Raw genomic sequence first — 21,069 nt, 5'->3', positions numbered from 1 at the left:
CACTCACTAGCTTTGGGGGTCAGGTTTTAATAGACATCATATTTTTGATGACTGTTTCTGAGCCACGGATGGAAGTCTAACTGTCTTCATATGCCAGGTCACTTAAAAACCATGAGTCGGGGAGTCAGGTGGTAGCTCAGCGGGTTAAGCACACATGGCACAAAGTGTTGGGCTCTGTGAATGGCTGTGGCATGCGTGCCCTGGTGAAGAGCCCCATCGTGTGCCCTGAGAAGATCCCCTCGGTCTGCAGCCCCCTAAGCATGCCCTCTTCTTCGGTCTGCAGCCCCACGTTGGGCGCCAGATGTTGTTGTATGCCGCGGAGAAGAGAGAGAGGAGGTCCAGAGCAAAGACGGAACACAAATCTTTATTTGCGCTGGCACCTCAGAGTTGGGTGATAGAGAAGCAGGTTGGGCCACATGGAGGTAGCGAAAATGGCCGCCTCACGCAGTAACCTTTCCTGCGTCTGAACACTCAAGTGAAGCGCTGGCAAGAGGGCGAGGTGCAGAAGAAGAAGGGCTTTTATAGGAGCAGCTTTCTTGCGAATGGGAAGGGGGAGGAGTAACCATAGCACTCCAGGATAGGATAATAACTCTCATGAGAATGGGAGGGGGAGGAGTGGCCAAAGCACTCCAGGATAGGATAATAACTCTAGTGAGAATGGGAGGGGGGAGGAGTGACTAAAGCACTCCAAATATCTCTGGGGGAAATAGACAATGCCCTGAGGGCACAACATGGCTAAACAGGCTCTCCGAGAATGTCCCAACTCTCGCAGGAACTAGCAGTAGCCTGAGGGGACAACATGGCAGATGTGATTGCATCTGCACAACTTCCCAGCAACAAAGCACACGGACCCGCGTTAAGGATCCCAGTTCGAGTCCCCAGCTCCCCACCTTCGGGGGAGTCGCTTCACAGGCAGTGAAGCAGGTCTGCAGGTGTCTATCTTTCTCTCCCCCTCTCTGTCTTCCCCTCCTCTCTCCATTTCTCTCTGTCCTATCCAAAAACAACATCAATAACAACAACAATAATAACTACAACAATAAAACAATAAGGGCAACAAAAGAGAATAAATAAATAAATATTTAAAAAGAAAGAAAAAGAAAGAAAAAAAGAAAGGAAGAAAGAAAGAAAGAAAGAAAGAAAGAAAGAAAGAAAGAAAGAAAGAAAGAAAATGGCTACCAGGAGTAGTGGATTAGTAGTGCTGGCACCTTGCCCCAGCAACTAATCCTGGAGGCAAACAAACAAACAAACAAAAAAACACCAGGAGTCACAGCTGTGAGATAACACAGACGACAGAGTGCAGACCTCGCCATGCCCGAAGCCCTGGGCTTGATCCCCAGCGCTATATGGAAGCGGAGCACCACGGACAGCACTAAAGAAATTCCATGGATGGTGACTCGGTGATAGAGAGAGAGAAGGAGGTGGGGGGAAGATGAAGACCAGAGCATCGCTCAGCTCTGGCATCGTCGGCTGGTGGCCCCAGATACCCACCCTGTAGCCTCTGCGATGCAAGTTGGTGCTAAGCTAGCTCCCTGCCCCTGTGCTTTGATCTCTCTTCCTCTCCTTCGTCTCTCCCTCTTTTCTCTTTCTCTCTCCCTCTCTCCATGTCTACGAGCAGAGAATAAAAATGTGGGTTGGGAACTCCCAGACTCCTCAAATATATCTTATCTAGTTTTACTCTGGACTCTCTTCTGGGACTTCTTTTTAAGCTTTTTATTAATCTATTAATGAGAAAGATAGGAAGAGAGAGAGAGAGAGAGAGAGAGAGAGAGAGAACCAGACATCACTCTGGTACATGTGCTTCCCAGGGATTGAACTCAGGACCTCCTGCTTGAGAGTCCGATGCTTTATGTACTGCGCCACCTCCTAGACCACATCTTTTAGGATTTCTTTTCTTTTCTTTTCTTTACTTTGCCTCCAGGGTTATCGCAGGGGCTCGGTGAATCCACTGCTCCTAGAGGCCATTTTCTCCCCCTTTGGTTGCCCTTGTTGTGTATCATTTTTGTGGTTATTATTGTTGTTATTGCTGTCGTCATCGGATAGGACAGAGATAAGTCGAGAGAGGAGGAGAAGACAGAGTGGGGGAGAGAAGGATAGACACCTGCTGACCTGCTTCACCACCTGTGAAGCAACCCCACTGCAGGTAGGGGGCCGGGGGCTCAAACCAGGATCCTTCCCCTGGTCCTTGTGCTTTGTCTTTTAGGATTTTTTTTTTAGGATTTTTAGGATTTTTTTTTTTAGGATTTTTTTTTTTAGGATTTTTAGGATTTTTAGGATTTTTTTAGGATTTTTAGGATTTTTTTTTAGGATTTTTAGGATTTTTTTTCTTTTAGGCCCCTGTCTTTTAGGATTTCTTAGCATCGGTACTATTGTTCTTTTGGACTGCATAATTCTTTGTGTTAGAACACTGTATTTTTTTTTAGACTTTATTTATTTTATTTGACAGGACAGAGAGAAATTAAAAGGGAAAATGAATGTAAGGAGAGAGGAAGAGATACAGAGAGAGACACTTACAAGCACTGCTTCACCGCTCATGAAGCTTTAACCTTGCAGGTGGGGACCGGAGTTTGAACCTGAATCTTTGCCCATGGTAGCTCATGCACTTAGCCAGACACGCGATGGCCTGGCCCCTGGCCCTTATGTTATAGGATGTTTGGCCTCTACTAGTATTGTCCAATTCATTCTGTCAATTTCTGTACCAATGTTAAATTACCAAAGCCTGACATCATTTTTAAATTAGCCTGTTAAATTAGGATAAGTCCCTCCTCTTTTTTCTCTCTTTTTTTATTGTTGTTGTAGTTATTATTGTTGTTATTGATGTCGTCATTGTTAACTACGACAGAGAGAAATGGAGAGATGAGAGGAAGACAGAGAGGGGGAGAGAAAGATAGACACCTGCAGACCTGCTTCACCGCCTGTGAAGCGACTCCCCTGCAGGTGGGGAGCAGGGGCCTCGAACCAGGATCCTTATGCCTGTCCTTGCGCTTTGCACCACATGCGCTTAACCCACTGCGCTACTGCCCACTCCCCACTCCTTTCTTTTCCAAACTTATTTTGTTCACTCTTGCACTTCTACTCACCTGGATTAATTTTGGAATTAGACACATTCCTTGAAACCTTTTGTCAAGATGTGTATTTGTAAGTTAATTTGATAAGAACTGATATGTCAGGCTGGAAGAGTACCTTGCATGTCTGAGGCCCTGTGTTTGATACCTAACAGCATAAAAAGTAGAAAGACAAAAATAATAATGATAATAACAATAATAATAATAAAAAGAACAGAAGAAAAGAAAGGAAGAAAGAAAGAAAGAGGTGAAAAACATAAATAGTGTGGTACTGCCGGGATATGCCTGTCTCTTTCCCCTTCTCCCTCCTCCTCCTCCTCACTCGTTCTCATCTACTCATAATGAAAAGAGAGAACTGATGTTTACAAGATTAAAGAAAAATGAGGGTTGGGAGGGCACTCAGCAGTATCCTACATAAGTGAGGCCTCGGTTCTTTCCCTGTTGCTACATAACCAACCGCCACGTATTAAATAACAGGCACAGGGCTGCATGGTGGCACACCTGGTTAAACACACGTTACCAAGCATAAGGACCTGAGTCCAAACCGCCAGGTCCCCTGAAAGGGGGATGTTTCACTAGTGATGAAGTAGTACTACAAATGTCTTTCTCCCAGTCTCCCCTCACCCGCTCAGTTTCTCTCAGTCTCTATAAGATAATACATAAAAAAAATTTTAAAAAGGAGAAAGTATACAAAATTTAAATAGAAGACACTGTGTTGGGTCTTTGGCATTGTGTCTGATGAAGCTGTAAATGTGAATAAATGATGTGTGCTTTTCTTTTTTTTTTAGGACTTGGGTTTCTTTTCTTTTTCATATTTATTCCCTTTTGTTGCCCTTGTTTTATTATTGAAGTTATTATTGTTGTTATTGATGTCGCCGTTGTTAGATAGGACAGAGAGAAATGGAGAGAGAAGGGGAAGATAGAGAGGGGGAGAGAAAGACAGACACCTACAGACCTGTTTCACCACCTGTGAAGCGACTCCCCTGCAGGTGGGGAGCCGGGGGCTCAAACCCCGATCCTTACGTGGGTCCTTGCGCTTTGCACCACGCGCGCTTAACCCGCTGCGCTACCACCCAGCTCCCAATGTGTGCTTTTTACTGTGTATTTCCAGTGGGGGAAGATAAAATTGCACCTCAGAAGCCGAAGTTTCAGGAGCCAGGTGTTGGTGCACTTGGTTAAGTGCACAAGTTGCCATACTGATCAAAAAACCCTTCCGCTTTTACCACAGCTTCTCGAATCATCTCTAGCTACTTTTTGAGCAACTGCAATGCAGAGTACCTTTCTGTCTCAGCTACTCCTTTTACGTACTGTGTTACAAATGCTTCCTGGTGAAAGGGAGCATACATAGATAAACCCTGTAATAATATTCCTCGGTATCTTTATTCTCTGAAGCTGTGTGCTAAGCAAGCTCTGTCTTTTTTCATAGGGAATTTCTTGTTTTGTTTTGCTTTCCCTAGCCCACTTGCCCTGTTTTCTTAAGAGCCTCTGAGTCTAATGCGTTCCTTCTGAACCAGGATTTCTAGATTTTTTTTTTATTTAAGAAAGGATTAATTAACAAAACCATAGGGTAGGAGGGGTACAATTCCACACAATTCCCACCACCCAATCTCCATATCCCACCCCCTCCCCTGATAGCTTTCCCATTCTCCATCCCTCTGGGAGCATGGACCCAGGGTTGTGGGTTGCAGAAGGTGGAAGGTCTGGCTTCTGTAATTGCTTCCCCACTGAACACGGGCGTTGACTGGTTGGTCCATACTCCCAGTCTGCCTCTCTCTTTCCCTAGTAGGGTGGGTCTCTGGGGAAGCCTGGCCGGCATCCTGATGACATCTGGAACCTGGTGACTGAAAAGAGAGTTAACATACGAAGCCAAAGAAATTGTTGGGCCATCATGGACCCAAAGCTTGGAATAGTGGAGAGGAAGTGTTAGGGGGGTACTCACTGCAAACTCTAGTGTACTTCTGCTTTCAGGTATATATTTTTCAGTAGTTTACGGATACGTGTGAACATATGCGCTCTCTCACAGAAACTGGTGTATATCTAGGTTTTGGGACTTTGTTAGAAAGTGAACCACCTGAGATGGAATTAGACTATACTATGAAAGGAAAGGTCTCACCCGAGTAATGAAGCTGAAGGGTTGTCATTCCACACGTGAAGTCTCTGGACACAGTCTGAAGTGAAGCATGTTGAGGTGGCCATCGTTGTGTTGGTTAGGTTGTGATCGGCAGATGCAATATTATTTGATATGGATTGGGAGAGGCATACGGGAAAGTGGGCCCTATCCAAGGGTTCCAGGACTGGGGGAAGTAGAGGCTCTATAGTGGAGATGTGAGGTTCCTGCTGTCTTAGGGTTCAAAAAGACAATCGATAGTTAATGTTACCATCACAGTATCTGGTAATTGGGTTAACTTTGAAAAGTCCTTTTGTTAGGCTTTGCTGTACAGTACCCAGTATCTTTTATATATAGCTGTGCTATTGGTTGCTTCTGATCTACTTGGTCTAAGCTTTTGAGAGAGTCTGCATATCAATTACATAGCCTATATATTAAAAAGATTCAGTTTGTGTTTTGAAAAACTTCGAGACATACAATTAATTTTCCCCCTCTTGTATTGATTAGTGATTTATATGACTACATTTTACTAGGAGTGTACATAAACCCCATTCCCACCACCAAAAGACTGTGACCCATCCCTCCCACCCACTCCTACCCCCCACTGGCCCAGGAAGCTGCATGTCTACCCCTCACCACAGGGTTTGTACTTTGGTGCCCTAGATTTCTAGATTTTTAGTACTAGTCCCTTACTCTGCTTGTTTTCTACCATGTGGGCTTTTTCTTGAAATTAAATACAGTAAAATTCTTTAAAACAATTTTTTTCTACTTAATGTCTCTAAGTAAAAAGAAAAGAAAAAAGAAAGGGAAAGGAAAAGTTATAAATTGGAAGTTAGATTAGTTCCGTATATAATCTGTTAATTTATTTGCATATAAAAGGGAATAATACAAGAATCCCTAAATATGTATTGTTTTTAGAATGAAGATTTATCCCATTATTGTAATTCATTATCTATGATTTAATACAGTTTATGAAATCTGTACAGGTATGACTCCACAAATATATATATATATATATATATATATTATCAAGGGACATTGATTTGTACACTTTAAATCTGTATTATGATACATGTAAACGGTATCTCAATAAAGTTTATTTAAAAATAATCTAAACATGTACAAAGCTCTTATTTAAAACAAATACATCTGCCTTCTTATGGGGTAGGCACATGAAATAAAGCGTCTGTGGTAATATAGCAGACGTGTCCAATCGGACTGTGTAAGCAGCCCTTAACCCCTACCCTGAGAAAGAATCTCTTTTTTTTACTCTCTCTATTTTTGAGAAAGAATCTTAAAGGGAGACTTTCGCTAGTCATGGCTCTACACAGACGTCCTATTTCTCAACGTAATAGTCTGTGTAAGGACATGAGACAGATGTTGCAGCCACTAGGCAGAAGCACAAAGAAGAATCCAATTCTTATGCGCAGACCGACTGAGTTCTCGTGATCACATGGTCAGGGACTCACAGAACCTCCATTGAGGCACCTAGTGACTCGGAAACATAACTCGAGTGACCACATCCTCTCGTTACCATCACATGAACGTGACAGTGTCCAGACAAGTGGACTATGTATGTACTCCATGGCCTCTTTCTTTATGCATAATACTTTGCTAAGTCCACCAGACAATAGTCTATAAAAGAACCCAGAGGATAATTGTGCCAGTTGCACTACACTGTCAAGTACTCAGCACCACTGGATTTGACACTTACAAATAATTAAAATGTAAATTCTATTTTTACTGCAGTGAAAAAGAAAAAAAGAATCTATAGATACAGAGCCATTGGGAGGTCGAGGTATGGCTACACAAATGTTAGACCATATCTGCTAGGGTAGCCTGCTTCGTTTTTCTTTTCTTGTTAAGTTTTCTTTTATTTTTATCAGAGCAGTGCTCAGTTCTGGTTAATAGTGGGGCAGGAGATTGAACAGTGGGACTTAGGAGCCTCAGGAATAAGAGTCTGTGCATAACCATTATGCTATCTCCCCTGCCCTATTTTTTTTTTTTTTTTGTCTCCAGGGTTATCACTGGGGCTCGATGCCTGCACTATGAATCCACTGCTCCTGGGGGCCATTGTTCCCATTTCTGTTGGCCTTGTTGCCCTTGTTATTGCTGTCGTGGCTGGATAGGACAGAGAGAAATCGAGAGAGGAGGGGAAGACAGAGAGGGAGACAGTAAGAGAAACACCTGCAAACCTGCTTCACCACTTGTGAGGCAACACCCTCCCCTCAGGTGGGGAGCCGGAAGTTCGAACCAGGATCCTTAGGCCTGCCCTGTGCTTCGCGCCATGTGTGCTTAACCCACTGTGCTAACGCCCGCCCTATTTTTCTTCAACTTGTATTGCTCCAGCACATTCTTCTATTCATGTCACTCTGGAGCCAACCTTATTTCTAGTCCAGGGGAATTTAAAGAACCCTTGGCCAGTGCTGGGAGTGGTGAGTGTGTTGTACAGGCACTGAGCCCCAGCAATAACCTGGTGGCAATAAAATAAAACTAATAATAATAAATTATAAATAACTCTGGGCCAGTTGCTTGGCAGTATAGAACCCTTACTGCTACTCCTTTTTAATTTATTTATTTTTTTAATTTTTCCCTTTTGTTGCCTTTGTTGTTTTTTTATGGTAGTTATTATTGTTGTTATTGATGTCGTGATTGTTAGGACAGAGAGAAATGGAGAGAGGAGGGGAAGACAGAGAGGGGGAGAGAAAGACAGACACCTGCAGACCTGCTTCACCACCTGTGAAGGGATCCACCCCCCCACCCCCACCCCCACCCCCACAGGTGGGGAACCAGAAGCTCGAACGACCGCCTGACTCTCTGTTGCTACTCTTTACATTAATCTCTGACTTTTTTTTTCCCTTTTGTTGCCCTTGTTGTTCTTCATTATTGTTGTAGTTATCATTGTTGTTACTGATGTTGTCGTTGTTGGATAGGACAGAGAGAAATGGAGAGAGGAGGGGAAGACAGGAGGAGAGAAAGACAGACACCAGCAGACCCGCTTCACTGCCTGTGAAGTGACTCCCCTGCAGGTGGGGAGCCGGGGTCTCGAACCTGGATCCTTAACACTGATCCTTGCGCTTTGCGTCGCGTGCGCTTCACCCGCTGCGCTACCGCCGGACTCCCAATCTCTGACTTTTTACATCCAGTTTTAATCTGAATGCATAAACATAGACCTTTAACAAGTTGGATCAGAGTCCTCTGTTTATTATATATGTGGGCTTCAGCATGTAATTTGACAACAAGGAGCCTTGTGAAATTGATACGTAAATGTGATAAGTCTCTTATTTTCCACCCCCTTGGACCCCACCTCCCCACCCCCAACCACAGTCTTGCTTTTGTTCCTCCCTTATTTGTTTCCGTGTATGACAGCATGACTTGGAATTCTCTTTTTGCCACTATCATTACTTTTAGACATTCTATGAGAGCACTATCGTTCCTTTTCCCGTGGCTGAATCACCTGATAGCAAAATCCTGTTTATCTGCTCTGATCACCCAGGTCCCTAGAATCCTCTATTCTGTCATCTGTATCCCGGCTGTGTTATCGTGTGTCTGTTTCTGCGTGTATTGTACATGCGTAGGGAGTGGAGTTTAAGCATGTTTGTGCTCAAAGAGTGTAGACTACATGCCTTTGCAACTCGGAACCAGGCAAGTTCAGAGCAGTCCAGACTGGTCAAGATCTAAGACTAGAGCCGCGCCTTGAAAACCAACTCAAGTTTCGAGAGTAAGAACAAAGGCAAGCACCTTGAGTGCCGGTTATGGAGTTACCCTTTTCAGTAAACTTACTGCTTTCCAAGCACATTAAGAAAACTGCTCAGCAAGACTCTCCAGGGGGAAGCATTATTATTAATGGTACTTAGATTTGGGGAAGCATTTGTGGGATGTATTGCTGTTGCTTGATAGAAAGTTTTCTGTTGGGAGGGGGGCAGGCGGTAGTGCAGCAGGTTAAGTGCAGGTGGCGCAAAGCACATGGACCTCCTTTAAGGATCCCCGTGCAAGTCCCCGGCTCCCCACCTGCGGGGAGGGAGGGGAGTGTCAGTTCACAAGCAGTGAAGCAGGTCTGCAAGTGTCTATGGTCCCCCCCCCTCCGGTCTGTCTTCCCCTCCACTCTCGATTTCTCTCTGTCCTATCCAACAACAACAGCAATGGCAACAATAAAAAAAAATAAATAACTGTTGGTATGCATGAGACCCCTTCTGTTTCATTTGGTTTAAATCCCCCCTGCTTAACACTATTCTATTTACATAACCACTTCATTCTATTTACATAACCGCTGTTAACAAGCACCTCCCTCCAGGGCATTGGTTCAATCCCCACTGTTTCATGATATGTTTTTACTCCACCCCCCCTCCTTGTCACACCCTGATCCCTTCTTTGTCACACCCTGATTTTCACCAGTCACTTTTCTCTCCACCCTCTCTATGTCACATCCTGTTTCCACCCTACTTGGGAATTATATATAAAGACAGCATTGTGAGTTTTAGAGTACTGTACTTTAGTTTAGCTCGGCTTAGATTGTGTTGCGTCCTGCATGAATAAAGAGATACTGCCTACAGCTCAACCATGAATCCCTGGTCGTCTGTTACCCGCCCGTGAGCCAGCCCGGCGAAAACAACATAACCCATCGAAAACAACAAATAACAAGGGCAACAAAAAAAAGAAAAGAAAGAAAGTTTTCTAGGCCCATATCATGCATTCAAGGAAGAACAATTCTCCATGGGTTTTGGTTTCAAATGCATTGCATTTTACTCAACAGATCTATTGGGTGGTCGGTAATACCACATCTTTGTATAGAGAAACATGTCGGGAGTCTGCAGGTGTCTGTCTTTCTCTCCCCCTCTCTGTCTTCCCCTCCTCTCTCCATTTCCCTCTGTCCTACCCAACAACAAGAACATCAATAAGAACAACAATAACTACAGCAATAAAACAAGGGCAGCAGAAGGGAATAAATACATTTTTAAAAAGAAGGCTTTGCCTTTAAAAAACAGAAAGAAAAACATGTCATGGTTTTCCCGACAACCCAATACTACTAAATAATATTTTCTTTAGAATCTGGGATAGCTGCTTACTAAGCTTCAGTTCTTTATTTTAAATTTAGGCAAGGGGACCAGTTCTGTTTCCTTAAAATAAAATCCATAGACATATTCTTATAGTCCTTTGAGAATTTTTTTTTCCTTTAAAGAGGAAAAAGTCTGTATGTTATTCTAGTTTAAGAGACACTGCAGTGTCTCTCGGGAATGTCATGACTCAGTTAAGGAGATGCCGACAGCTCAAGTGAGACATCAAAATATAAAGCATGAAGTCTGAAAGCATAAAGTCTGAAGATTGTTTAAAATGTGGAAGGCCCAGGGCAATGAAAGCAAGCAAGGAAGCAAGCACTGTGAAGGGAGAGGGTCACTCATAGATAGAGTTGAGGAGGCTGCTCAGGAACGTGGTTTTTCTAGATGGGGGGTAAGGTTGTGTAAGTTTTGGGGCAGACAGTAGCGCCTGGGTTCAGCGCATGTGGCGCAAAGCACAAGGACCAGTGTAAGGATCCCAGTTCGAGCCCCAGCTCTCCACCTGCAGGGGAGTCGTTTCAGGGGAGGCGGTGAAGCAGGTCTTCAGGGGTCTGTCTTTCTCTCCCCCTCTCTGTCTTCCCCTCTTCTCCATTTTTCTCTGTCCTATCTAACGACGACGACATCAATAACAACAACAATAATAACTACAACAACAATGAAAAACAACAAGGGCAACAAACAGGAAAATAAATAAATAAATAAGAAAGAAACATTGTTGGACGATAGGAACAAAGTGTGAGGATACAAACCAAGTGAAAGAGTGAAAGAGGAAGGAAATTTTTCAGAGGGAGGAGTCACTATCTATCCCCTAATAGTCAGGAGGCTGGCCCGTTTTCTGCTTTACTCCTCTAGGACTAAGTAAGTCGTCACTCACACAGGTGAGCCACTTACCAGCGTGAAACAGGTCTTGAGTACTCAAGATTAACAGGAGGGGGAGCATTGTAGTTCAAATAACTAGTGAGCTTAGGCGTTGGGATATATATATTTACTTGATTTGACAGGACAGAGAGAAATTGAGAGGTGGAAAGGGAGAGAGGAAGATACAGATGCCTGAAGCACCACTTCACCGCTCATGAACTTGCTCCTGTGCAGTTGCAGACCCGAGGCTTGAACCTGGGTCTTGGTGCGTGGCCAAATGAGCACCCAACTGGTTGTGCCTAGACATTGTTTTATCTCCGGATCTTTTGTTCCATTCTTAACTTTTTTTTAATTTTTATTTATAAAATGGAAATATTGACAAGACTGTAGGATAAGAGGGTTACAATTCTGTTGGTATGCATGAGACCCCTTCTGTTTCATTTGGTTTAAATCCTCCCTGCTTAACACTATTTTATTTACATAACCGCTGTTAACAAGCACCTCCCTCCAGGGCATTGGTTCAATCCCCACTGTTTCATGATATGTTTTTGCTCCACCCCCCCTCGTCACACCCTGATCCTCTCCTTGTCACACTCTGATTGTCACCAGTCACTTTTCTCTCCACCCTCTCTATGTCACACCCTGTTTCCACCCTACTTGGGAAGTATATATAAAGACAGCATTGTGAGTTTTAGAGTACTGTACTTTACCTTGAGTTCAGCTTAGCTCGTCTTAGATTGTGCTGTGTCCTGCATGAATAAAGAGATACTGCATACAACCCAGCCATGAGTCCCTGGTCGTCTTTTGCCCGCCTGTGAAGCCAGCCCGGCGAAAACAACCTAACCCGTCGAAAACAACATATGGCGCCTGAACAGGAACTGAAATAAGCCCTGAAACATGGACCGGCATCAACGTGGGACCCTACCCACCCATCGTCCAGATAAGTAAACTTGGCTACCCATCCACCATGGGTTGTCTTTCTACTTATGAAGAGGTTTGCCAAAGCTTCTATTGTTTCATCATGAGACAGTTAGTCTGTCTCTGGAACATTTTACTCTGGGCCACATTTCGGTTCCCTGACCGGGAACTTTGGTTTCTTATGACCGGGATCATAGAGCTTGGGAGATGCACGGAGATTTCTCCTTGGACTTTCTGGATTCCCTCTCTCATGTTTCCCGAGGAAAAGGACTACATTTCGCTCCAGGCCATAATTTCGTTCTTTATGACCGTAATCATAGACCTTGGGATATGCATGGGGATTTCCACTGGGACTTTCTGGACTTCTTCTCGAATGTTCCCCATGGAGAAGGACTACTCTAATTTGAAGAGCATTCTCCAGTACCCTGGCAGTTCCCAAGTGTGGAGACACGTGGTTAGTTCTACTCTCCTGATTGGATTCTTTCTTCGATGGGAAGACACTTTGAAAAATGGGTGCCTGAAGCAATCCAGCAGGAACAGTCCGAAGCACCCTAAATGGAATTTCGAGGACCTTTTTGGACTAGGTCGCCCTCCGGGGATTCTTAATCCTACATGGTGAGATCTTGATAATCTGGTTCAAGTTGCGTTTCATAAGAGAATGATTTGAATGACTGAATTTTTGTTTGACATTGACTTTAAAAAAAAATGCTGGACGCAGCCATGATTTCTAGAGACATCCGGAAACAATCCAAAAAATTGTTTTTTCCCTCCTTTGATTTCTCTTTTACGTCTTGACATGAATCTGAAACGTTTAATCCTGAAAACTGTATGAGTTATGGATGGGGCAGATAGTGCAATGATTATGTTAATTATTCTCATGCCTGAGGCTTTTAACCGTGGTTCTTCTGTTTACCTTTCCACATATTATTGAGTTTAAACTGTTTAAACAACCTTAAAATCATACTAGAAACGACTTCCAATTATAATGGAGTTATCAATTATAGTAAACTTCTAATCTGCTACAAGTTTTGTTTGACAAGTAAGTGAATTTCAGCTGTCAAAGTCTTCACATGAAAAAGCATCTACTCAAATGGAATTCCTGAAAATCCATTTGGATCCTGTTCTCTGACATCGCCCCCGGAAACCAATGAGGTGACCTGGCACGACCTGAAGAAACAGATTCATAGACTCCAAAGATCACTCTCTACAGAAAAGCAAAATTCTGGTGGCCAACATTCCCCATTGAGACAGACGTGCAGCGTTTCATCCTCCGGCATTTTCTTCTGTGGTCAGCTACTTTGGCCTGACACCTCCATCGGACTTACTGGTACACACTGCTGTGTTTCTCAAAGACTAACTTCAGCCAATTGCCTTGAGACTTTATAGACCATGTCCCCTCGCCTGCAGGCTCTGTCCCAGAGGCAGAAAACTCCCCCTCCTTATTAGGTTATGCCCACAGAGGCATGAAGCACCCCAAGAGGCAAGAGATGCCCACAGAGGCAGGAAACACCCTTTGAGGCAAGAGATGCCCCCAGAGGCATGAAGCGCTCCCAGAGGCAAGAAATGCCCTTTCGCCTGCTAGGCCTTGCCCTTTGAGGCAAGAAAAGCTCCCCTTGACATCACATTGGTTATTGCTGCTCGCCTATTTTGTTTTCCATGTCTTATGCCAGTTCTTTTGAAAATGCCTGTACAATATACATTTCTGTTCACCCCACAATGGCCATTAGTTAAAAAGAAAGGGGGAATTGTTGGTATGCATGAGACCCCTTCTGTTTCATTTGGTTTAAATCCTCCCTGCTTAACACTATTTTATTTACATAACCGCTGTTAACAAGCACCTCCCTCCAGGGCATTGGTTCAATCCCCACTGTTTCATGATATGTTTTTGCTCCACCCCCCCTCCTTGTCACACCCTGATCCTCTCCTTGTCACACTCTGATTGTCACCAGTCACTTCTCTCCACCCTCTCTATGTCACACCCTGTTTCCACCCTACTTGGGAAGTATATATAAAGACAGCATTGTGAGTTTTAGAGTACTGTACTTTACCTTGAGTTCAGCTTAGCTCGTCTTAGATTGTGCTGTGTCCTGCATGAATAAAGAGATACTGCATACAACCCAGCCATGAGTCCCTGGTCGTCTGTTGCCCGCCCGTGAAGCCAGCCCGGCGAAAACACCTAACCCGTCGAAAACAACACAATTCCACCCAGTTTCCACCACCAGAACTCTGTATCCCATCCCCTCCCCTCCCCTTCCCTCCCCTCATAGCTCTCCTGTTCTCTATCCCTCTGGGAATATGGACCCAAGGCCATTATGGGGTGCAGAAGCTTGGAAGGTCTCACCCGAGTAATGAGGCTGAAGGGCTGACATTCCATGGCAGACGTCTCTGGACACATTCCAAAGTGAAGCATGCCAAGGTGGTATTCGTTGCATTGATTAGGTTGGTTGGCATCAGCAGATGCAGTATAAGTTGGTATGAACTGAGAGAAGCATGCAGGAAAGTGAGCCCCACCCTAGAGGTTCCAGGACTGGAGGAAATAAGGGCTCTATAGAGGATGCAGGAGGTTCCTGCTGTCTTAGGGTTTAAGAAGGCAATAGTTATTGCTATAATCACATTATTTAGCAACTGGGTTAACTTTGAAAACCCCATTGTTAGGATCTGCTGCATCATACAACACCTCACCATAATTTATGTCCTTTGATGTTATTTATATATAGCTGTATCTTATAAAGTAACGCCACTGGTTGCTTCTGTTCTCCCTGGTCTAGGCTTTTAACAGGGTCTACATTTTTTTTTCATTTTTTGTTGCCCTTGTTGTTTAACATTGTTGTGGTTATTGATGTCGTTGTTGGTGGATAGGACTGAGAGAAATGGAGAGAGGAGGGGAAGACAGAGAAGGGGAGAGAAAGATAGACACCTGCAGACCTGCTTCACCGCCTGTGAAGCGACTCCCCTGCAGGTGGGGAGCCGGGGGCTTGAACCGGGATCCTTACGCCGGTCCTTGCGCCTTGCACCACGTGTGCCTAACCCACTGCGCCACCGCCCGACTCCCATCAGGGTCAACATTTTAAAGAACAAGTCATTGTTAGAAATGTATTAACAATCTGAGCCCACTGTTAAAATTCCATTATTTCAAAGAATTTTTGTGAAACTGTATTAAGATTATTTTTACTTCATTTCAGTTTTTTTAAAAAGTCAGTTGCAATGTCCAGTATTTTTAAAAAAATTTTTTTTTAATTATCTTTATTTGTTGGATAGAGACTGCCAGAAATCGAGAGGGACGGGGGTGACAGAGGGGGAGAGACGGAGACCAGGTGGAAGTGCAGCGTGTTGAACGCACATTTCACCATGTTCAAGGAATCGGATTCAGGCCCTCACCCCCACCTGCAGAGGGAAAGCCTTGCAAGTGGTGAAGCAGGGCTGCAGGTGTCTCTCTGTCTCTCTCCCTCTCTGTCACCCCCTTACCTTTCAATTTATTTTTCTTTTTTTTAAAAAGATTTATTTTTTAATTTTTTTAATATTTATTTTTTCCTTTTGTTGCCCTTTTTTTTCATTGTTGTTGTTATTGATGTCATTGTTGCTGGATAGGACAGAGGGAAATGGAGAGAGGAGGGGAAGACAGAGGGGAAGAGAAAGATAGACACCTGCAGACCTGCTTCACCGCCTGTGAAGTGACTCCCTTGCAGGTGGGGAGCCAGCGGCTCGAACCGGGATCCTTAATGTGGGTCCTTGCGCTTTGCACCACGTGTGCTTAACCCGCTGCGCTGCTGCCTGACTTCCGCCTTTCAATTTCTGGCTATCTATAACCAATAGATAAAAATACAGATGATTTTAAAAATTAAAAAGGGGGAAGAGAGACACCTGCAGCCCTGCTTCGTCACTTGCAAAACTTTCCTCTTGCAGGTGGGGACCAGGGGCTCAAACCCAGGTCCACGCACATTGTCACATGTGCTCTCAATCAGGCACTCCACCGCCCAGCCCCTCAATATCCAATCTTTTTAGGAAGGTGCCTCAGACCTTTCCCTGGGCCTTGAGGTTACACTTGGGAATGCAGAGATAGTAGTAATCCCGGAAGACATCCTCCCTTCTATGTAAATTATTTTCAGGCTGAGAAAAGGGAGACATGTTGGCCATTTTTTCTCTTACCCTTAACTCATTAAGTTAGGAGGGTTGATGATAGAGTTATATTCTGGTAATGTATGTGGTAGCACAGAACTTCAGATAAGAACAAAAACTGTTTAGTATGTCCCAAATACAAGTAATGAATAATACAGTGTCAGAAATCTAGACAACTGAAGATTAATTGTACTGGCACTTACATTTTTTTAAATATGTTACTTATTTATTCATCTGCCTTTTTGTTGGCCTTGTTTTCATCATTGTTGTGGTTATTACTGTTGTTGGTGTTGTTGCTAGATAGGACAGAGATAAATGGAGAGAGGGGGAGAGAAAGATAGACACCTGCAGATGCAGACCTACTTCACTGCTTGTGAGGAGACCCCCCTGGAGGTGGGAAGCCGGGCACTCAAACCAGAATCCTTAAGCCAGTCTGTTGTATGCTTTACATTGGGTTGTTCTAGCTCTCCCCCGCCAAGAAAATTGGATCAGTTCTGCTAATTTCGCGAGCCCACTTGGCCCCGCCCTAAGGAACCCCGAGAGGGTTCCAGAGTTCCAGAGTGGGAGAGTTGGAGAGTTGCAGAGTTAGAGAGTGCTTGGCACCATCATGGGGGAAAGAGGCAGCAGAGTTCTGTTTGGTGATTAGTTTGGTTTAGTTTATGAATCGTTGTTCCTGAATAAAGAAATACAGCTTCCCTGCCCAGCCATATGTCTCTGGTCGTCTCTGTTACCCGCCTGTAAAGCTAGCCCGGCCAGCTGGAGCCTCCGAATTTTAACAACAAATGGCGCCCACGTGGACCTGACCTGCGCATCTCTCAGATAAGTGAAGACAATTTGGCTACCTATGTACTATGGCCTTCTCTTCTGCTTGTGAAGACATCTCCAAAGGCCTCTGCTCTTTCTTCACGAGACTGTTTTGCTGTTTCTGGAACATTTATCTCTTGACCACTCTGTGGTTTCCACTCGCTCGGCCAAACTCAGAACAGCCAGAGGAGTCGGGAAGAGTCAGTGGGCAAGAGGCGAGGCGCGGAGCTGCCTTTTCCACCTGGTGGAACAGCCAGCCGGCCGGCTGCACCCAGACAACCCCGCGCACCGCAGGAGGCCGACGCCAGCATGCAGGAGGCCGACGCCAGCACACATGAGCCCGACACCAGCACACAGGAGCCCAATGCCACCACACAGGAGCCCGATGCCAACACGCAGGAGCCCGATGCCACCACACAGGAGCCCAGTGCCAGCACGCAGGCCAGCCCACAGGAGCCGGCTCTCCACCGCGTGGCGCAGGGCACTGGATGTGTGATCCCTCCATGCTGCTCAGCCACTGCGAGCAGGGCAGCAGACATGACAGGGCCGTGGGGCAGGGCCGCGGTGGCCTATAATGGCCGCCACCCCTGGGCACCTTGGCCCACGCCTTCTACAAGGCTGGCCCGCCCGCCCTCCTGCTATGAATTCTGGAATGATCCCGGACCTCCCGGACCCCCGGGCTCCCTGCCGAAACTGGACATCCTGGCAGAGATCCCCAGCTCCGGTCTGAAGGCAGACAAGCTGGAGTACGCAGAGATTTTTGCAGAGATCGCAACCTGCAATTCCTTGAAGTGGAGCTGTGCGGGAAGCCACCTCCGGATGGTGACCACCCTCCCCCCCCAACAACTAAGACAGTACAGATTTAAATTCGTGTTTAAAATGACATGTCTTCGTAACAAAGGTTTCTTTCCTTGTGTATTAATGACCATGTTTATGTGTATGTTTAAAGTTTGGTAAACAGTAACTTTAAGGCTAAATTCTTACTAGTCAAAGTTAAATGAAAAAGGTTTTCAACGTAATTCTCATAAAGATAAAATTAACTTACATTTAAAGTCTGAGGTAAAAATTAGTTAACAATCAATATATTTTAACTAAGTTGGTCTAAACAAAAGGTTAAATAGACTTGTTGATATGTAAAACTCTCTATTACTTTCTCTATTAGAAATGGTAGATCGCACAGTGGCTATGCTAATTATTCTCATGCCAGAGGTTTCCTTTCCTGCGCACACCTTGGGTTTGTCTCCATCTTGAATGGGTGTAACAAAAGGTTAAAAAGACGTTGTTGATATGTAAAAGTCTCAAATTCCTTCTCTATTATAAATTTTAGATTGTGCTGTGGTTATGCTAATAAGAAGTTTTGTTTCATAGTAAGTAATTGCAGCCAGCTGCCTTTGGGACTCTAGGCCGTTCCCCGCCCCCATACAAATGCCTGTCGAGGCAAGTACGCCCCCCAGAGGCAAGAAATGTTTTTTTTTTAAGCTGATAAAGTTTTGCCCACAGAGGCAAAAAATGGCCGGCCCCCTCAGGCCTTCCCTAGGCAGCACACTGGTTCTTGTTACTTGCTTGCATGTTTCTCCATGTTTGTGCCAGTTTCTTTTTTAAAAAGTGCCTGTACGATATAGGTTTCTGTTCACCCCACACCCTTGATACCGTAGTCATTTAGTTAGAAAGAAAAGGGGGAATTGTTGTATGCTTTACATTGGGTTGTTCTAGCTCTCCCCCGCTAAGAAAATTGGATCAGTCCTGCTAATTTCACAGGCCGCTTGGCCCCGCCCTAAGGAACCCCGAGAGGGTTCCAGAGTTCCAGAGTGGGAGAGTTGGAGAGTTGCAGAGTTAGAGAGTGCTTGGCGCCGTCACGGGGGAAAGAGGCAGCAGAGTTCTGTTTGGTGATTAGTTTGGTTTAGTTTATGAATCGTTGTTCCTGAATTAAGAAATACAGCTTCCCTGCCCAGCCGTATGTCTCTGGTCGTCTCTGTTACCTGCCCGTGAAGCTAGCCCGGACAGCTAGAACATCCGAATTTTAACAACACCAGTCCTCGTTTCACACCTTGTCCACTTAACCCACTGCACTGCAGCGCAACCCCCTGGACTTACATTTTTATGACTTGGAAAAAGAAAGTAAACATTGAATAAATGTCATTCTCTGAGCACAATAAAACTTGAATGAATGACTGCTAGTAGAGACTCAGTGCTTTAGTCCCTAGAATTTTCAGGCATAATAAGAAAATGTTAATTTTCTCTCTGATGGATAAGAAAGATGACAGTTAAACATTCTTGGGAATATGTATGTGACTTTTCCTGGCTTTTTTTTTTTCCCTCAAGAAATACTGTCCTCACTTGCCAGATAATAATGCAAACAACTAGAAACTTCTGAGCAATTTGTACAAGAACACACAGTTCATGCTGCAAGTTGTTGTTGTTGTTGGTGGTGGTGGTGGTATGAGGGGGTGTGTGTGTTGTGTATGCACAGTTTCACTGCTGTATCTTTTAAATTCAGATAGAGGGTGGGACAGAGCACTGAAACCTCCACCTTTGCCATGGTGTTGTCACAGCCCTTCCTACCTGGCACAGCAGTGCAGGCACCCTGCCCAGCAAGCTATCTCTCTGGATCAGTGCTGGAATTTGGACATAGAACATCTGAACAGGTTTGGGGGGGGTCATTGCCCTTAATTTTATTATGAATTTGCAGCATCTGCATAATCTGGGAAAACTCAGAAATGCATTTTCTTAGAAGTCCTCCATGTAAAACGAGAGTATCTGACAGAGATGTTAGAGGGAAGACTGATAAGGGATGTTTTAGATGTCAGAAGCAGCAAGAGTATAGGAAAGAAGGGTTGCCACAAAAAGCGGAATGGTCAAAATGCCCGTCCTTGGTGTCTGAGAAGGGAGGGAATGTCAGTAATGCAGACAGAAGCAGCTAGGAAAGGGAATTAGCTGTGTCGTTGAGATTCCATGTTCCCAAGTGAAATGATGATTGGAATGAAAAAGGCGACTGGTTATTCCACTTGAGTATAAGGGCAGAGGTCAGTTACAAAAGGACAACCAAGTACTTCAGAAATCAAAATGTAATTATATGTAGGCATCGGCACCAAGCTCTGGGATCAAAGCTGAATTATTATTTTTTTCATGTTCAGTAAAAAGACAAAAAATAGTCTATTAGTGTGTTGATGGTTACGTGGGATTGTATGTTTATCTACTTCATCTTGCTATGCCCTTAAAATGGGTGCGTATCAGTATGTGTAAATTTCATCCAGATAGAAATGTCATTGGGGACGCATTCCTGTGGTAAGTGGTAAGTTCCTGTCACTGGTGGGGTTTAAGCAGAGGATCGGGAGTCATTTCTCAGAAGTGTCCTAGTGGGGCTTCACACCTCTGAGGGGGGCAATAACGCTGAAGCGGTAGCACAGCGGGTTAAGCGCACGTGGCCCAAAGCGCAAGGACTGACATAAGGATCCTGGTTCAAGCCCCCGGCTCCCCACCTGCAGGGCAGTCGCTTCACAGGCGGTGAAGCAGGTCTGCAGGTGTCTGTCTTTCTCTCCCCCTCTCTGTCTTCCCCTCCTCTCTCTGTCCTATCCAACAACGACATTAATCATAACTACAACAATAAAACAACAAGGGCAACAAAAGGGAATAAATAAATATATTTTTTAAAAGCTTTAAAAAAATAAATAACCAAAATACTCTCTCTAGCCAGAGAGCTCATCAGTCACAATGCCTGTTACGTCAGCACAGGTCCTGCCATCTTACGTAGAATTCTTTACTAGTATGTTTTCTCTGAGATGTCTCAACTGATTCTAAAAACATTTAAATATACAGGTATGAGATCAAAAGCAGCTAAAGTTCATTCACTGGTTTCTTCTGCATATTAGAAGTAGGAAGATTTCATGGTTGATCAAACTTTTTTATGTTGTTATTCCTAAAAACATAGTCATTTGGGGCCCAGGCGGTGGCACACCGGCTTAAGTACACACAGTGCAAAGCGCAAGGCCGGGTGCAAGGATCCTGGCTTGAGCCCCGGCTCCCCACCTGCAGGGGAGGTGGTCGCTTCACAGATGGTGAAGCAGGTCTGCAGGAGTCTGCCTTTCTTTTTTTATTTTTTTATTATTATTTATTTATAAAAAGGAAACACTGACAAAACCACAAGGAGTCT

At 44.5% G+C, this 21,069-nt stretch overlaps 1 protein-coding gene across 3 annotated transcripts in view; it reads left to right on the top strand.

The window, feature by feature from the left end:
• STX17 (syntaxin 17) overlaps nucleotides 1–21,069 on the top strand; it is a 75,250-nt gene that overhangs the window by 47,513 nt on the left and 6,668 nt on the right. The gene's annotated exons all lie outside the window — the stretch shown is intronic.

The sequence above is a fragment of the Erinaceus europaeus genome, chromosome 10 (assembly GCF_950295315.1).
Source record: "Erinaceus europaeus chromosome 10, mEriEur2.1, whole genome shotgun sequence".
NCBI lineage: Eukaryota > Metazoa > Chordata > Mammalia > Eulipotyphla > Erinaceidae > Erinaceus > Erinaceus europaeus.
Note: the sequence above shows the minus strand (reverse complement) of the source record. Positions and strands in the feature narration are given on the sequence as shown.